This window comes from Mercurialis annua, linkage group LG5 (assembly GCF_937616625.2).
Source record: "Mercurialis annua linkage group LG5, ddMerAnnu1.2, whole genome shotgun sequence".
Classification (NCBI taxonomy): domain Eukaryota; kingdom Viridiplantae; phylum Streptophyta; class Magnoliopsida; order Malpighiales; family Euphorbiaceae; genus Mercurialis; species Mercurialis annua.
The window spans coordinates 41,588,922-41,602,333 of NC_065574.1; the positions used below are offsets into that span (position 1 = coordinate 41,588,922).

The 13,412-nt window shown below is 45.7% G+C and overlaps 40 non-coding genes across 40 annotated transcripts; all 40 read left to right on the plus strand.

The window, feature by feature from the left end:
- Nucleotides 1-62: 62 nt before the first annotated feature.
- Nucleotides 63-181, plus strand: LOC126685450 (5S ribosomal RNA). Its single transcript, XR_007643552.1, has one exon. It is a non-coding gene; the product is annotated as a 5S ribosomal RNA (ribosomal RNA).
- A 218-nt stretch (nt 182-399) lies between these two features.
- Nucleotides 400-518, plus strand: LOC126685451 (5S ribosomal RNA). The gene has a single exon (XR_007643553.1). It is a non-coding gene; the product is annotated as a 5S ribosomal RNA (ribosomal RNA).
- A 218-nt stretch (nt 519-736) lies between these two features.
- LOC126685452 (5S ribosomal RNA) lies at nt 737-855 on the plus strand. Its single transcript, XR_007643554.1, has one exon. It is a non-coding gene; the product is annotated as a 5S ribosomal RNA (ribosomal RNA).
- Nucleotides 856-1,073: 218 nt separating this feature from the next.
- Nucleotides 1,074-1,192, plus strand: LOC126685453 (5S ribosomal RNA). Its single transcript, XR_007643555.1, has one exon. It is a non-coding gene; the product is annotated as a 5S ribosomal RNA (ribosomal RNA).
- A 218-nt stretch (nt 1,193-1,410) lies between these two features.
- LOC126684922 (5S ribosomal RNA) lies at nt 1,411-1,529 on the plus strand. Its single transcript, XR_007643085.1, has one exon. It is a non-coding gene; the product is annotated as a 5S ribosomal RNA (ribosomal RNA).
- A 218-nt stretch (nt 1,530-1,747) lies between these two features.
- Nucleotides 1,748-1,866, plus strand: LOC126684923 (5S ribosomal RNA). Its single transcript, XR_007643086.1, has one exon. It is a non-coding gene; the product is annotated as a 5S ribosomal RNA (ribosomal RNA).
- Nucleotides 1,867-2,084: 218 nt separating this feature from the next.
- On the plus strand, nt 2,085-2,203 carry LOC126684924 (5S ribosomal RNA). Its single transcript, XR_007643087.1, has one exon. It is a non-coding gene; the product is annotated as a 5S ribosomal RNA (ribosomal RNA).
- Nucleotides 2,204-2,428: 225 nt separating this feature from the next.
- On the plus strand, nt 2,429-2,547 carry LOC126684789 (5S ribosomal RNA). Its single transcript, XR_007642958.1, has one exon. It is a non-coding gene; the product is annotated as a 5S ribosomal RNA (ribosomal RNA).
- Nucleotides 2,548-2,765: 218 nt separating this feature from the next.
- On the plus strand, nt 2,766-2,884 carry LOC126685454 (5S ribosomal RNA). The gene has a single exon (XR_007643556.1). It is a non-coding gene; the product is annotated as a 5S ribosomal RNA (ribosomal RNA).
- A 218-nt stretch (nt 2,885-3,102) lies between these two features.
- LOC126685455 (5S ribosomal RNA) lies at nt 3,103-3,221 on the plus strand. Its single transcript, XR_007643557.1, has one exon. It is a non-coding gene; the product is annotated as a 5S ribosomal RNA (ribosomal RNA).
- A 218-nt stretch (nt 3,222-3,439) lies between these two features.
- LOC126685456 (5S ribosomal RNA) lies at nt 3,440-3,558 on the plus strand. Its single transcript, XR_007643558.1, has one exon. It is a non-coding gene; the product is annotated as a 5S ribosomal RNA (ribosomal RNA).
- Nucleotides 3,559-3,757: 199 nt separating this feature from the next.
- Nucleotides 3,758-3,876, plus strand: LOC126685457 (5S ribosomal RNA). The gene has a single exon (XR_007643559.1). It is a non-coding gene; the product is annotated as a 5S ribosomal RNA (ribosomal RNA).
- A 218-nt stretch (nt 3,877-4,094) lies between these two features.
- LOC126684726 (5S ribosomal RNA) lies at nt 4,095-4,213 on the plus strand. The gene has a single exon (XR_007642898.1). It is a non-coding gene; the product is annotated as a 5S ribosomal RNA (ribosomal RNA).
- A 225-nt stretch (nt 4,214-4,438) lies between these two features.
- On the plus strand, nt 4,439-4,557 carry LOC126684727 (5S ribosomal RNA). The gene has a single exon (XR_007642899.1). It is a non-coding gene; the product is annotated as a 5S ribosomal RNA (ribosomal RNA).
- Nucleotides 4,558-4,775: 218 nt separating this feature from the next.
- LOC126684538 (5S ribosomal RNA) lies at nt 4,776-4,894 on the plus strand. The gene has a single exon (XR_007642712.1). It is a non-coding gene; the product is annotated as a 5S ribosomal RNA (ribosomal RNA).
- Nucleotides 4,895-5,112: 218 nt separating this feature from the next.
- Nucleotides 5,113-5,231, plus strand: LOC126684539 (5S ribosomal RNA). Its single transcript, XR_007642713.1, has one exon. It is a non-coding gene; the product is annotated as a 5S ribosomal RNA (ribosomal RNA).
- A 218-nt stretch (nt 5,232-5,449) lies between these two features.
- Nucleotides 5,450-5,568, plus strand: LOC126685021 (5S ribosomal RNA). Its single transcript, XR_007643179.1, has one exon. It is a non-coding gene; the product is annotated as a 5S ribosomal RNA (ribosomal RNA).
- A 218-nt stretch (nt 5,569-5,786) lies between these two features.
- Nucleotides 5,787-5,905, plus strand: LOC126684729 (5S ribosomal RNA). The gene has a single exon (XR_007642900.1). It is a non-coding gene; the product is annotated as a 5S ribosomal RNA (ribosomal RNA).
- A 225-nt stretch (nt 5,906-6,130) lies between these two features.
- LOC126684731 (5S ribosomal RNA) lies at nt 6,131-6,249 on the plus strand. Its single transcript, XR_007642902.1, has one exon. It is a non-coding gene; the product is annotated as a 5S ribosomal RNA (ribosomal RNA).
- A 218-nt stretch (nt 6,250-6,467) lies between these two features.
- LOC126685458 (5S ribosomal RNA) lies at nt 6,468-6,586 on the plus strand. The gene has a single exon (XR_007643560.1). It is a non-coding gene; the product is annotated as a 5S ribosomal RNA (ribosomal RNA).
- Nucleotides 6,587-6,804: 218 nt separating this feature from the next.
- LOC126684937 (5S ribosomal RNA) lies at nt 6,805-6,923 on the plus strand. The gene has a single exon (XR_007643099.1). It is a non-coding gene; the product is annotated as a 5S ribosomal RNA (ribosomal RNA).
- Nucleotides 6,924-7,148: 225 nt separating this feature from the next.
- Nucleotides 7,149-7,267, plus strand: LOC126685460 (5S ribosomal RNA). Its single transcript, XR_007643562.1, has one exon. It is a non-coding gene; the product is annotated as a 5S ribosomal RNA (ribosomal RNA).
- A 218-nt stretch (nt 7,268-7,485) lies between these two features.
- Nucleotides 7,486-7,604, plus strand: LOC126685084 (5S ribosomal RNA). Its single transcript, XR_007643237.1, has one exon. It is a non-coding gene; the product is annotated as a 5S ribosomal RNA (ribosomal RNA).
- Nucleotides 7,605-7,828: 224 nt separating this feature from the next.
- Nucleotides 7,829-7,947, plus strand: LOC126685461 (5S ribosomal RNA). Its single transcript, XR_007643563.1, has one exon. It is a non-coding gene; the product is annotated as a 5S ribosomal RNA (ribosomal RNA).
- A 225-nt stretch (nt 7,948-8,172) lies between these two features.
- Nucleotides 8,173-8,291, plus strand: LOC126685462 (5S ribosomal RNA). The gene has a single exon (XR_007643564.1). It is a non-coding gene; the product is annotated as a 5S ribosomal RNA (ribosomal RNA).
- Nucleotides 8,292-8,509: 218 nt separating this feature from the next.
- On the plus strand, nt 8,510-8,628 carry LOC126684969 (5S ribosomal RNA). The gene has a single exon (XR_007643130.1). It is a non-coding gene; the product is annotated as a 5S ribosomal RNA (ribosomal RNA).
- Nucleotides 8,629-8,852: 224 nt separating this feature from the next.
- Nucleotides 8,853-8,971, plus strand: LOC126684351 (5S ribosomal RNA). Its single transcript, XR_007642533.1, has one exon. It is a non-coding gene; the product is annotated as a 5S ribosomal RNA (ribosomal RNA).
- A 220-nt stretch (nt 8,972-9,191) lies between these two features.
- Nucleotides 9,192-9,310, plus strand: LOC126684799 (5S ribosomal RNA). Its single transcript, XR_007642968.1, has one exon. It is a non-coding gene; the product is annotated as a 5S ribosomal RNA (ribosomal RNA).
- Nucleotides 9,311-9,528: 218 nt separating this feature from the next.
- Nucleotides 9,529-9,647, plus strand: LOC126684275 (5S ribosomal RNA). The gene has a single exon (XR_007642462.1). It is a non-coding gene; the product is annotated as a 5S ribosomal RNA (ribosomal RNA).
- A 220-nt stretch (nt 9,648-9,867) lies between these two features.
- On the plus strand, nt 9,868-9,986 carry LOC126685463 (5S ribosomal RNA). The gene has a single exon (XR_007643565.1). It is a non-coding gene; the product is annotated as a 5S ribosomal RNA (ribosomal RNA).
- Nucleotides 9,987-10,203: 217 nt separating this feature from the next.
- Nucleotides 10,204-10,322, plus strand: LOC126685464 (5S ribosomal RNA). Its single transcript, XR_007643566.1, has one exon. It is a non-coding gene; the product is annotated as a 5S ribosomal RNA (ribosomal RNA).
- A 225-nt stretch (nt 10,323-10,547) lies between these two features.
- Nucleotides 10,548-10,666, plus strand: LOC126685465 (5S ribosomal RNA). Its single transcript, XR_007643567.1, has one exon. It is a non-coding gene; the product is annotated as a 5S ribosomal RNA (ribosomal RNA).
- Nucleotides 10,667-10,883: 217 nt separating this feature from the next.
- Nucleotides 10,884-11,002, plus strand: LOC126685466 (5S ribosomal RNA). Its single transcript, XR_007643568.1, has one exon. It is a non-coding gene; the product is annotated as a 5S ribosomal RNA (ribosomal RNA).
- A 225-nt stretch (nt 11,003-11,227) lies between these two features.
- Nucleotides 11,228-11,346, plus strand: LOC126685467 (5S ribosomal RNA). The gene has a single exon (XR_007643569.1). It is a non-coding gene; the product is annotated as a 5S ribosomal RNA (ribosomal RNA).
- Nucleotides 11,347-11,564: 218 nt separating this feature from the next.
- Nucleotides 11,565-11,683, plus strand: LOC126684277 (5S ribosomal RNA). Its single transcript, XR_007642464.1, has one exon. It is a non-coding gene; the product is annotated as a 5S ribosomal RNA (ribosomal RNA).
- Nucleotides 11,684-11,901: 218 nt separating this feature from the next.
- Nucleotides 11,902-12,020, plus strand: LOC126684352 (5S ribosomal RNA). The gene has a single exon (XR_007642534.1). It is a non-coding gene; the product is annotated as a 5S ribosomal RNA (ribosomal RNA).
- Nucleotides 12,021-12,240: 220 nt separating this feature from the next.
- Nucleotides 12,241-12,359, plus strand: LOC126685468 (5S ribosomal RNA). The gene has a single exon (XR_007643570.1). It is a non-coding gene; the product is annotated as a 5S ribosomal RNA (ribosomal RNA).
- Nucleotides 12,360-12,577: 218 nt separating this feature from the next.
- On the plus strand, nt 12,578-12,696 carry LOC126685469 (5S ribosomal RNA). The gene has a single exon (XR_007643572.1). It is a non-coding gene; the product is annotated as a 5S ribosomal RNA (ribosomal RNA).
- A 218-nt stretch (nt 12,697-12,914) lies between these two features.
- On the plus strand, nt 12,915-13,033 carry LOC126685471 (5S ribosomal RNA). Its single transcript, XR_007643574.1, has one exon. It is a non-coding gene; the product is annotated as a 5S ribosomal RNA (ribosomal RNA).
- Nucleotides 13,034-13,250: 217 nt separating this feature from the next.
- LOC126685472 (5S ribosomal RNA) lies at nt 13,251-13,369 on the plus strand. The gene has a single exon (XR_007643575.1). It is a non-coding gene; the product is annotated as a 5S ribosomal RNA (ribosomal RNA).
- Nucleotides 13,370-13,412: the final 43 nt, after the last annotated feature.

Consider the following 13,412-nt stretch of genomic DNA (forward strand, 5'->3'; position numbering starts at 1 on the left):
TTTATTTTGGTTGAATGAGTTGCAAGGCAGCAGATATATACGATGATCGTGCAAGGTGTGACGGGTGCGATCATACCAGCACTAATGCACCGGATCCCATCAGAACTCCGAAGTTAAACGTGCTTGGGCGAGAGCAGTACTAGGATGGGTGACCTCCTGGGAAGTCCTCGTGTTGCACCCCTTTTTTGCATTTTTGCGGTCCGCGCCTGCATTTTTTTAATTATTATCGCCTATCGCGTAAACAGAACGAGTAACGAGCACCGGTGAATTGCAATGCAGGGACTAAACGGGAAATATGAAAAAGTTCAGGGACCAAAACGTACTTTTAAAGATATTTTTTATTTTGGTTGAATGAGTTGCAAGGCAGCAGATATATACGATGATCGTGCAAGGTGTGACGGGTGCGATCATACCAGCACTAATGCACCGGATCCCATCAGAACTCCGAAGTTAAACGTGCTTGGGCGAGAGCAGTACTAGGATGGGTGACCTCCTGGGAAGTCCTCGTGTTGCACCCCTTTTTTGCATTTTTGCGGTCCGCGCCTGCATTTTTTTAATTATTATCGCCTATCGCGTAAACAGAACGAGTAACGAGCACCGGTGAATTGCAATGCAGGGACTAAACGGGAAATATGAAAAAGTTCAGGGACCAAAACGTACTTTTAAAGATATTTTTTATTTTGGTTGAATGAGTTGCAAGGCAGCAGATATATACGATGATCGTGCAAGGTGTGACGGGTGCGATCATACCAGCACTAATGCACCGGATCCCATCAGAACTCCGAAGTTAAACGTGCTTGGGCGAGAGCAGTACTAGGATGGGTGACCTCCTGGGAAGTCCTCGTGTTGCACCCCTTTTTTGCATTTTTGCGGTCCGCGCCTGCATTTTTTTAATTATTATCGCCTATCGCGTAAACAGAACGAGTAACGAGCACCGGTGAATTGCAATGCAGGGACTAAACGGGAAATATGAAAAAGTTCAGGGACCAAAACGTACTTTTAAAGATATTTTTTATTTTGGTTGAATGAGTTGCAAGGCAGCAGATATATACGATGATCGTGCAAGGTGTGACGGGTGCGATCATACCAGCACTAATGCACCGGATCCCATCAGAACTCCGAAGTTAAACGTGCTTGGGCGAGAGCAGTACTAGGATGGGTGACCTCCTGGGAAGTCCTCGTGTTGCACCCCTTTTTTGCATTTTTGCGGTCCGCGCCTGCATTTTTTTAATTATTATCGCCTATCGCGTAAACAGAACGAGTAACGAGCACCGGTGAATTGCAATGCAGGGACTAAACGGGAAATATGAAAAAGTTCAGGGACCAAAACGTACTTTTAAAGATAGTTTTTATTTTGGTTGAATGAGTTGCAAGGCAGCAGATATATACGATGATCGTGCAAGGTGTGACGGGTGCGATCATACCAGCACTAATGCACCGGATCCCATCAAAACTCCGAAGTTAAACGTGCTTGGGCGAGAGCAGTACTAGGATGGGTGACCTCCTGGGAAGTCCTCGTGTTGCACCCCTTTTTTGCATTTTTGCGGTCCGCGCCTGCATTTTTTTAATTATTATCGCCTATCGCGTAAACAGAACGAGTAACGAGCACCGGTGAATTGCAATGCAGGGACTAAACGGGAAATATGAAAAAGTTCAGGGACCAAAACGTACTTTTAAAGATATTTTTTATTTTGGTTGAATGAGTTGCAAGGCAGCAGATATATACGATGATCGTGCAAGGTGTGACGGGTGCGATCATACCAGCACTAATGCACCGGATCCCATCAAAACTCCGAAGTTAAACGTGCTTGGGCGAGAGCAGTACTAGGATGGGTGACCTCCTGGGAAGTCCTCGTGTTGCACCCCTTTTTTGCATTTTTACGGTCCGCGCCTGCATTTTTTTAATTATTATCGCCTATCGCGTAAACAGAACGAGTAACGAGCACCGGTGAATTGCAATGCAGGGACTAAACGGGAAATATGAAAAAGTTCAGGGACCAAAACGTACTTTTAAAGATATTTTTTATTTTGGTTGAATGAGTTGCAAGGCAGCAGATATATACGATGATCGTGCAAGGTGTGACGGGTGCGATCATACCAGCACTAATGCACCGGATCCCATCAAAACTCCGAAGTTAAACGTGCTTGGGCGAGAGCAGTACTAGGATGGGTGACCTCCTGGGAAGTCCTCGTGTTGCACCCCTTTTTTGCATTTTTACGGTCCGCGCCTGCATTTTTTTAATTATTATCGCCTATCGCGTAAACAGAACGAGTAACGAGTAACGAGCACCGGTGAATTGCAATGCAGGGACTAAACGGGAAATATGAAAAAGTTCAGGGACCAAAACGTACTTTTAAAGATAGTTTTTATTTTGGTTGAATGAGTTGCAAGGCAGCAGATATATACGATGATCGTGCAAGGTGTGACGGGTGCGATCATACCAGCGCTAATGCACCGGATCCCATCAGAACTCCGAAGTTAAACGTGCTTGGGCGAGAGCAGTACTAGAATGGGTGACCTCCTGGGAAGTCCTCGTGTTGCACCCCTTTTTTGCATTTTTGCGGTCCGCGCCTGCATTTTTTTAATTATTATCGCCTATCGCGTAAACAGAATGAGTAACGAGCACCGGTGAATTGCAATGCAGGGACTAAACGGGAAATATGAAAAAGTTCAGGGACCAAAACGTACTTTTAAAGATATTTTTTATTTTGGTTGAATGAGTTGCAAGGCAGCAGATATATACGATGATCGTGCAAGGTGTGACGGGTGCGATCATACCAGCACTAATGCACCGGATCCCATCAGAACTCCGAAGTTAAACGTGCTTGGGCGAGAGCAGTACTAGGATGGGTGACCTCCTGGGAAGTCCTCGTGTTGCACCCCTTTTTTGCATTTTTGCGGTCCGCGCCTGCATTTTTTTAATTATTATCGCCTATCGCGTAAACAGAACGAGTAACGAGCACCGGTGAATTGCAATGCAGGGCCTAAACGGGAAATATGAAAAAGTTCAGGGACCAAAACGTACTTTTAAAGATATTTTTTATTTTGGTTGAATGAGTTGCAAGGCAGCAGATATATACGATGATCGTGCAAGGTGTGACGGGTGCGATCATACCAGCACTAATGCACCGGATCCCATCAGAACTCCGAAGTTAAACGTGCTTGGGCGAGAGCAGTACTAGGATGGGTGACCTCCTGGGAAGTCCTCGTGTTGCACCCCTTTTTTGCATTTTTGCGGTCCGCGCCTGCATTTTTTTAATTATTATCGCCTATCGCGTAAACAGAACGAGTAACGAGCACCGGTGAATTGCAATGCAGGGACTAAACGGGAAATATGAAAAAGTTCAGGGACCAAAACGTACTTTTAAAGATTTTTTTTATTTTGGTTGAATGAGTTGCAAGGCAGCAGATATATACGATGATCGTGCAAGGTGTGACGGGTGCGATCATACCAGCACTAATGCACCGGATCCCATCAGAACTCCGAAGTTAAACGTGCTTGGGCGAGAGCAGTACTAGGATGGGTGACCTCCTGGGAAGTCCTCGTGTTGCACCCCTTTTTGGCATTTTTGCGGTCCGCGCCTGCATTTTTTTAATTATTATCGCCTATCGCGTAAACGAGTAACGAGCAACGAGCACCGGTGAATTGCAATGCAGGGACTAAACGGGAAATATGAAACTTTTAAAGATAGTTTTTATTTTGGTTGAATGAGTTGCAAGGCAGCAGATATATACGATGATCGTGCAAGGTGTGACGGGTGCGATCATACCAGCACTAATGCACCGGATCCCATCAGAACTCCGAAGTTAAACGTGCTTGGGCGAGAGCAGTACTAGGATGGGTGACCTCCTGGGAAGTCCTCGTGTTGCACCCCTTTTTTGCATTTTTGCGGTCCGCGCCTGCATTTTTTTAATTATTATCGCCTCTCGCGTAAACAGAACGAGTAACGAGCACCGGTGAATTGCAATGCAGGGACTAAACGGGAAATATGAAAAAGTTCAGGGACCAAAACGTACTTTTAAAGATAGTTTTTATTTTGGTTGAATGAGTTGCAAGGCAGCAGATATATACGATGATCGTGCAAGGTGTGACGGGTGCGATCATACCAGCACTAATGCACCGGATCCCATCAGAACTCCGAAGATAAACGTGCTTGGGCGAGAGCAGTACTAGGATGGGTGACCTCCTGGGAAGTCCTCGTGTTGCACCCCTTTTTTGCATTTTTGCGGTCCGCGCCTGCATTTTTTTAATTATTATCGCCTATCGCGTAAACAGAACGAGTAACGAGTAACGAGCACCGGTGAATTGCAATGCAGGGACTAAACGGAAAATATGAAAAAGTCCAGGGACCAAAACGTACTTTTAAAGATAGTTTTTATTTTGGTTGAATGAGTTGCAAGGAAGCAGATATATACGATGATCGTGCAAGGTGTGACGGGTGCGATCATACCAGCACTAATGCACCGGATCCCATCAGAACTCCGAAGATAAACGTGCTTGGGCGAGAGCAGTACTAGGATGGGTGACCTCCTGGGAAGTCCTCGTGTTGCACCCCTTTTTGGCATTTTTGCGGTCCGCGCCTGCATTTTTTTAATTATTATCGCCTATCGCGTAAACAGAACGAGTAACGAGCACCGGTGAATTGCAATGCAGGGACTAAACGGGAAATATGAAAAAGTTCAGGGACCAAAACGTACTTTTAAAGATAGTTTTTATTTTGGTTGAATGAGTTGCAAGGCAGCAGATATATACGATGATCGTGCAAGGTGTGACGGGTGCGATCATACCAGCACTAATGCACCGGATCCCATCAGAACTCCGAAGTCAAACGTGCTTGGGCGAGAGCAGTACTAGGATGGGTGACCTCCTGGGAAGTCCTCGTGTTGCACCCCTTTTTTGCATTTTTGCGGTCCGCGCCTGCATTTTTTTAATTATTATCGCCTATCGCGTAAACAGAACGAGTAACGAGCACCGGTGAATTGCAATGCAGGGACTAAACGGGAAATATGAAAAAGTTCAGGGACCAAAACGTACTTTTAAAGATAGTTTTTATTTTGGTTGAATGAGTTGCAAGGCAGCAGATATATACGATGATCGTGCAAGGTGTGACGGGTGCGATCATACCAGCACTAATGCACCGGATCCCATCAGAACTCCGAAGTCAAACGTGCTTGGGCGAGAGCAGTACTAGGATGGGTGACCTCCTGGGAAGTCCTCGTGTTGCACCCCTTTTTTGCATTTTTGCGGTCCGCGCCTGCATTTTTTTAATTATTATCGCCTCTCGCGTAAACAGAACGAGTAACGAGCACCGGTGAATTGCAATGCAGGGACTAAACGGGAAATATGAAAAAGTTCAGGGACCAAAACGTACTTTTAAAGATAGTTTTTATTTTGGTTGAATGAGTTGCAAGGCAGCAGATATATACGATGATCGTGCAAGGTGTGACGGGTGCGATCATACCAGCACTAATGCACCGGATCCCATCAGAACTCCGAAGATAAACGTGCTTGGCCGAGAGCAGTACTAGGATGGGTGACCTCCTGGGAAGTCCTCGTGTTGCACCCCTTTTTGGCATTTTTGCGGTCCGCGCCTGCATTTTTTTAATTATTATCGCCTATCGCGTAAACAGAACGAGTAACGAGCACCGGTGAATTGCAATGCAGGGACTAAACGGGAAATATGAAAAAGTTCAGGGACCAAAACATACTTTTAAAGATAGTTTTTATTTTGGTTGAATGAGTTGCAAGGCAGCAGATATATACGATGATCGTGCAAGGTGTGACGGGTGCGATCATACCAGCACTAATGCACCGGATCCCATCAGAACTCCGAAGATAAACGTGCTTGGGCGAGAGCAGTACTAGGATGGGTGACCTCCTGGGAAGTCCTCGTGTTGCACCCCTTTTTTGCATTTTTGCGGTCCGCGCCTGCATTTTTTTAATTATTATCGCCTATCGCGTAAACAGAACGAGTAACGAGTAACGAGCACCGGTGAATTGCAATGCAGGGACTAAACGGAAAATATGAAAAAGTCCAGGGACCAAAACGTACTTTTAAAGATAGTTTTTATTTTGGTTGAATGAGTTGCAAGGCAGCAGATATATACGATGATCGTGCAAGGTGTGACGGGTGCGATCATACCAGCACTAATGCACCGGATCCCATCAGAACTCCGAAGATAAACGTGCTTGGGCGAGAGCAGTACTAGGATGGGTGACCTCCTGGGAAGTCCTCGTGTTGCACCCCTTTTTGGCATTTTTGCGGTCCGCGCCTGCATTTTTTTAATTATTATCGCCTATCGCGTAAACAGAACGAGTAACGAGCACCGGTGAATTGCAATGCAGGGACTAAACGGGAAATATGAAAAAGTTCAGGGACCAAAACGTACTTTTAAAGATAGTTTTTATTTTGGTTGAATGAGTTGCAAGGCAGCAGATATATACGATGATCGTGCAAGGTGTGACGGGTGCGATCATACCAGCACTAATGCACCGGATCCCATCAGAACTCCGAAGTTAAACGTGCTTGGGCGAGAGCAGTACTAGGATGGGTGACCTCCTGGGAAGTCCTCGTGTTGCACCCCTTTTTTGCATTTTTGCGGTCCGCGCCTGCATTTTTTTAATTATTATCGCCTATCGCGTAAACAGAACGAGTAACGAGCACCGGTGAATTGCAATGCAGGGACTAAACGGGAAATATGAAAAAGTTCAGGGACCAAAACGTACTTTTAAAGATAGTTTTTATTTTGGTTGAATGAGTTGCAAGGCAGCAGATATATACGATGATCGTGCAAGGTGTGACGGGTGCGATCATACCATCACTAATGCACCGGATCCCATCAGAACTCCGAAGTTAAACGTGCTTGGGCGAGAGCAGTACTAGGATGGGTGACCTCCTGGGAAGTCCTCGTGTTGCACCCCTTTTTTGCATTTTTGCGGTCCGCGCCTGCATTTTTTTAATTATTATCGCCTATCGCGTAAACAGAACGAGTAACGAGTAACGAGCACCGGTGAATTGCAATGCAGGGACTAAACGGGAAATATGAAAAAGTTCAGGGACCAAAACGTACTTTTAAAGATATTTTTTATTTTGGTTGAATGAGTTGCAAGGCAGCAGATATATACGATGATCGTGCAAGGTGTGACGGGTGCGATCATACCAGCACTAATGCACCGGATCCCATCAGAACTCCGAAGTTAAACGTGCTTGGGCGAGAGCAGTACTAGGATGGGTGACCTCCTGGGAAGTCCTCGTGTTGCACCCCTTTTTTGCATTTTTGCGGTCCGCGCCTGCATTTTTTTAATTATTATCGCCTATCGCGTAAACAGAACGAGCAACGAGCACCGGTGAATTGCAATGCAGGGACTAAACGGGAAATATGAAAAAGTTCAGGGACCAAAACGTACTTTTAAAGATAGTTTTTATTTTGGTTGAATGAGTTGCAAGGCAGCAGATATATACGATGATCGTGCAAGGTGTGACGGGTGCGATCATACCGGCACTAATGCATCGGATCCCATCAAAACTCCGAAGTTAAACGTGCTTGGGCGAGAGCAGTACTAGGATGGGTGACCTCCTGGGAAGTCCTCGTGTTGCACATTTTTTGGCATTTTTGCGGTCCGCGCCTGCATTTTTTTAATTATTATCGCCTATCGCGTAAACAGAACGAGTAACGAGTAACGAGCACCGGTGAATTGCAATGCAGGGACTAAACGGGAAATATGAAAAAGTTCAGGGACCAAAACGTACTTTTAAAGATATTTTTTATTTTGGTTGAATGAGTTGCAAGGCAGCAGATATATACGATGATCGTGCAAGGTGTGACGGGTGCGATCATACCAGCACTAATGCACCGGATCCCATCAGAACTCCGAAGTTAAACGTGCTTGGGCGAGAGCAGTACTAGGATGGGTGACCTCCTGGGAAGTCCTCGTGTTGCACCCCTTTTTTGCATTTTTGCGGTCCGCGCCTGCATTTTTTTAATTATTATCGCCTATCGCGTAAACAGAACGAGTAACGAGTAACGAGCACCGGTGAATTGCAATGCAGGGACTAAACGGGAAATATGAAAAAGTTCAGGGACCAAAACGTACTTTTAAAGATATTTTTTATTTTGGTTGAATGAGTTGCAAGGCAGCAGATATATACGATGATCGTGCAAGGTGTGACGGGTGCGATCATACCAGCACTAATGCACCGGATCCCATCAGAACTCCGAAGTTAAACGTGCTTGGGCGAGAGCAGTACTAGGATGGGTGACCTCCTGGGAAGTCCTCGTGTTGCACCCCTTTTTTGCATTTTTGCGGTCCGCGCCTGCATTTTTTTAATTATTATCGCCTATCGCGTAAACAGAACGAGCAACGAGCACCGGTGAATTGCAATGCAGGGACTAAACGGGAAATATGAAAAAGTTCAGGGACCAAAACGTACTTTTAAAGATAGTTTTTATTTTGGTTGAATGAGTTGCAAGGCAGCAGATATATACGATGATCGTGCAAGGTGTGACGGGTGCGATCATACCGGCACTAATGCACCGGATCCCATCAGAACTCCGAAGTTAAACGTGCTTGGGCGAGAGCAGTACTAGGATGGGTGACCTCCTGGGAAGTCCTCGTGTTGCACATTTTTTGGCATTTTTGCGGTCCGCGCCTGCATTTTTTTAATTATTATCGCCTATCGCGTAAACAGAACGAGTAACGAGTAACGAGCACCGGTGAATTGCAATGCAGGGACTAAACGGGAAATATGAAAAAGTTCAGGGACCAAAACGTACTTTTAAAGATATTTTTTATTTTGGTTGAATGAGTTGCAAGGCAGCAGATATATACGATGATCGTGCAAGGTGTGACGGGTGCGATCATACCTGCACTAATGCACCGGATCCCATCAGAACTCCGAAGTTAAACGTGCTTGGGCGAGAGCAGTACTAGGATGGGTGACCTCCTGGGAAGTCCTCGTGTTGCACCCCTTTTTGGCATTTTTGCGGTCCGCGCCTGCATTTTTTTAATTATTATCGCCTATCGCGTAAACGAGTAACGAGCAACGAGCACCGGTGAATTGCAATGCAGGGACTAAACGGGAAATATGAAAAAGTTCAGGGACCAAAACGTACTTTTAAAGATAGTTTTTATTTTGGTTGAATGAGTTGCAAGGCAGCAGATATATACGATGATCGTGCAAGGTGTGACGGGCGCGATCATACCAGCACTAATGCACCGGATCCCATCAGAACTCCGAAGTTAAACGTGCTTGGGCGAGAGCAGTACTAGGATGGGTGACCTCCTGGGAAGTCCTCGTGTTGCACCCCTTTTTTGCATTTTTGCGGTCCGCGCCTGCATTTTTTTAATTATTATCGCCTATCGCGTAAACAGAACGAGCAACGAGCACCGGTGAATTGCAATGCAGGGACTAAACGGGAAATATGAAAAAGTTCAGGGACCAAAACGTACTTTTAAAGATAGTTTTTATTTTGGTTGAATGAGTTGCAAGGCAGCAGATATATACGATGATCGTGCAAGGTGTGACGGGTGCGATCATACCGGCACTAATGCACCGGATCCCATCAGAACTCCGAAGTTAAACGTGCTTGGGCGAGAGCAGTACTAGGATGGGTGACCTCCTGGGAAGTCCTCGTGTTGCACCCCTTTTTTGCATTTTTGCGGTCCGCGCCTGCATTTTTTTAATTATTATCGCCTATCGCGTAAACGAGTAACGAGCAACGAGCACCGGTGAATTGCAATGCAGGGACTAAACGGGAAATATGAAAAAGTTCAGGGACCAAAACGTACTTTTAAAGATAGTTTTTATTTTGGTTGAATGAGTTGCAAGGCAGCAGATATATACGATGATCGTGCAAGGTGTGACGGGTGCGATCATACCAGCACTAATGCACCGGATCCCATCAGAACTCCGAAGTTAAACGTGCTTGGGCGAGAGCAGTACTAGGATGGGTGACCTCCTGGGAAGTCCTCGTGTTGCACCCCTTTTTTGCATTTTTGCGGTCCGCGCCTGCATTTTTTTAATTATTATCGCCTATCGCGTAAACAGAACGAGTAACGAGCACCGGTGAATTGCAATGCAGGGACTAAACGGGAAATATAAAAAGTTCAGGGACCAAAACGTACTTTTAAAGATAGTTTTTATTTTGGTTGAATGAGTTGCAAGGCAGCAGATATATACGATGATCGTGCAAGGTGTGACGGGTGCGATCATACCAGCACTAATGCACCGGATCCCATCAGAACTCCGAAGTTAAACGTGCTTGGGCGAGAGCAGTACTAGGATGGGTGACCTCCTGGGAAGTCCTCGTGTTGCACCCCTTTTTTGCATTTTTGCGGTCCGCGCCTGCATTTTTTTAATTATTATCGCCTATCGCGTAAACAGAACGAGTAACGAGTAACGAGCACCGGTGAATTGCAATGCAGGGACTAAACGGGAAATATGAAAAAGTTCAGGGACCAAAACGTACTTTTAAAGATATTTTTAATTTTGGTTGAATGAGTTGCAAGGCAGCAGATATATACGATGATCGTGCAAGGTGTGACGGGTGCGATCATACCAGCACTAATGCACCGGATCCCATCAGAACTCCGAAGTTAAACGTGCTTGGGCGAGAGCAGTACTAGGATGGGTGACCTCCTGGGAAGTCCTCGTGTTGCACCCCTTTTTTGCATTTTTGCGGTCCGCGCCTGCATTTTTTTAATTATTATCGCCTATCGCGTAAACAGAACGAGCAACGAGCACCGGTGAATTGCAATGCAGGGACTAAACGGGAAATATAAAAAGTTCAGGGACCAAAACGTACTTTTAAAGATAGTTTTTATTTTGGTTGAATGAGTTGCAAGGCAGCAGATATATACGATGATCGTGCAAGGTGTGACGGGTGCGATCATACCAGCACTAATGCACCGGATCCCATCAGAACTCCGAAGTTAAACGTGCTTGGGCGAGAGCAGTACTAGGATGGGTGACCTCCTGGGAAGTCCTCGTGTTGCACCCCTTTTTTGCATTTTTGCGGTCCGCGCCTGCATTTTTTTAATTATTATCGCCTATCGCGTAAACAGAACGAGTAACGAGTAACGAGCACCGGTGAATTGCAATGCAGGGACTAAACGGGAAATATGAAAAAGTTCAGGGACCAAAACGTACTTTTAAAGATATTTTTAATTTTGGTTGAATGAGTTGCAAGGCAGCAGATATATACGATGATCGTGCAAGGTGTGACGGGTGCGATCATACCAGCACTAATGCACCGGATCCCATCAGAACTCCGAAGTTAAACGTGCTTGGGCGAGAGCAGTACTAGGATGGGTGACCTCCTGGGAAGTCCTCGTGTTGCACCCCTTTTTTGCATTTTTGCGGTCCGCGCCTGCATTTTTTTAATTATTATCGCCTATCGCGTAAACAGAACGAGCAACGAGCACCGGTGAATTGCAATGCAGGGACTAAACGGGAAATATGAAAAAGTTCAGGGACCAAAACGTACTTTTAAAGATAGTTTTTATTTTGGTTGAATGAGTTGCAAGGCAGCAGATATATACGATAATCGTGCAAGGTGTGACGGGTGCGATCATACCGGCACTAATGCACCGGATCCCATCAGAACTCCGAAGTTAAACGTGCTTGGGCGAGAGCAGTACTAGGATGGGTGACCTCCTGGGAAGTCCTCGTGTTGCACCCCTTTTTGGCATTTTTGCGGTCCGCGCCTGCATTTTTTTAATTATTATCGCCTATCGCGTAAACAGAACGAGTAACGAGCACCGGTGAATTGCAATGCAGGGACTAAACGGGAAATATGAAAAAGTTCAGGGACCAAAACGTACTTTTAAAGATATTTTTTATTTTGGTTGAATGAGTTGCAAGGCAGCAGATATATACGATGATCGTGCAAGGTGTGACGGGTGCGATCATACCTGCACTAATGCACCGGATCCCATCAGAACTCCGAAGTTAAACGTGCTTGGGCGAGAGCAGTACTAGGATGGGTGACCTCCTGGGAAGTCCTCGTGTTGCACCCCTTTTTGGCATTTTTGCGGTCCGCGCCTGCATTTTTTTAATTATTATCGCCTATCGCGTAAACGAGTAACGAGCAACGAGCACCGGTGAATTGCAATGCAGGGACTAAACGGGAAATATGAAAAAGTTCAGGGACCAAAACGTACTTTTAAAGATAGTTTTTATTTTGGTTGAATGAGTTGCAAGGCAGCAGATATATACGATGATCGTGCAAGGTGTGACGGGTGCGATCATACCAGCACTAATGCACCGGATCCCATCAGAACTCCGAAGTTAAACGTGCTTGGGCGAGAGCAGTACTAGGATGGGTGACCTCCTGGGAAGTCCTCGTGTTGCACCCCTTTTTTGCATTTTTGCGGTCCGCGCCTGCATTTTTTTAATTATTATCGCCTATCGCGTAAACAGAACGAGTCACGAGCACCGGTGAATTGCAATGCAGGGACTAAACGGGAAATATGAAAAAGTTCAGGGACCAAAACGTACTTTTAAAGATAGTTTTTATTTTGGTTGAATGAGTTGCAAGGCAGCAGATATATACGATGATCGTGCAAGGTGTGACGGGTGCGATCATACCAGCACTAATGCACCGGATCCCATCAGAACTCCGAAGTTAAACGTGCTTGGGCGAGAGCAGTACTAGGATGGGTGACCTCCTGGGAAGTCCTCGTGTTGCACCCCTTTTTTGCATTTTTGCGGTCCGCGCCTGCATTTTTTTAATTATTATCGCCTATCGCGTAAACAGAACGAGCAACGAGCACCGGTGAATTGCAATGCAGGGACTAAACGGGAAATATGAAAAAGTTCAGGGACCAAAACGTACTTTTAAAGATAGTTTTTATTTTGGTTGAATGAGTTGCAAGGCAGCAGATATATACGATGATCGTGCAAGGTGTGACGGGTGCGATCATACCAGCACTAATGCACCGGATCCCATCAGAACTCCGAAGTTAAACGTGCTTGGGCGAGAGCAGTACTAGGATGGGTGACCTCCTGGGAAGTCCTCGTGTTGCACCCCTTTTTTGCATTTTTGCGGTCCGCGCCTGCATTTTTTTAATTATTATCGCCTATCGCGTAAACAGAACGAGCAACGAGCACCGGTGAATTGCAATGCAGGGACTAAACGGGAAATATAAAAAGTTCAGGGACCAAAACGTACTTTTAAAGATAGTTTTTATTTTGGTTGAATGAGTTGCAAGGCAGCAGATATATACGATGATCGTGCAAGGTGTGACGGGTGCGATCATACCAGCACTAATGCACCGGATCCCATCAGAACTCCGAAGTTAAACGTGCTTGGGCGAGAGCAGTACTAGGATGGGTGACCTCCTGGGAAGTCCTCGTGTTGCACCCCTTTTTTGCATTTTTGCGGTCCGCGCCTGCATTTTTTTAATTAT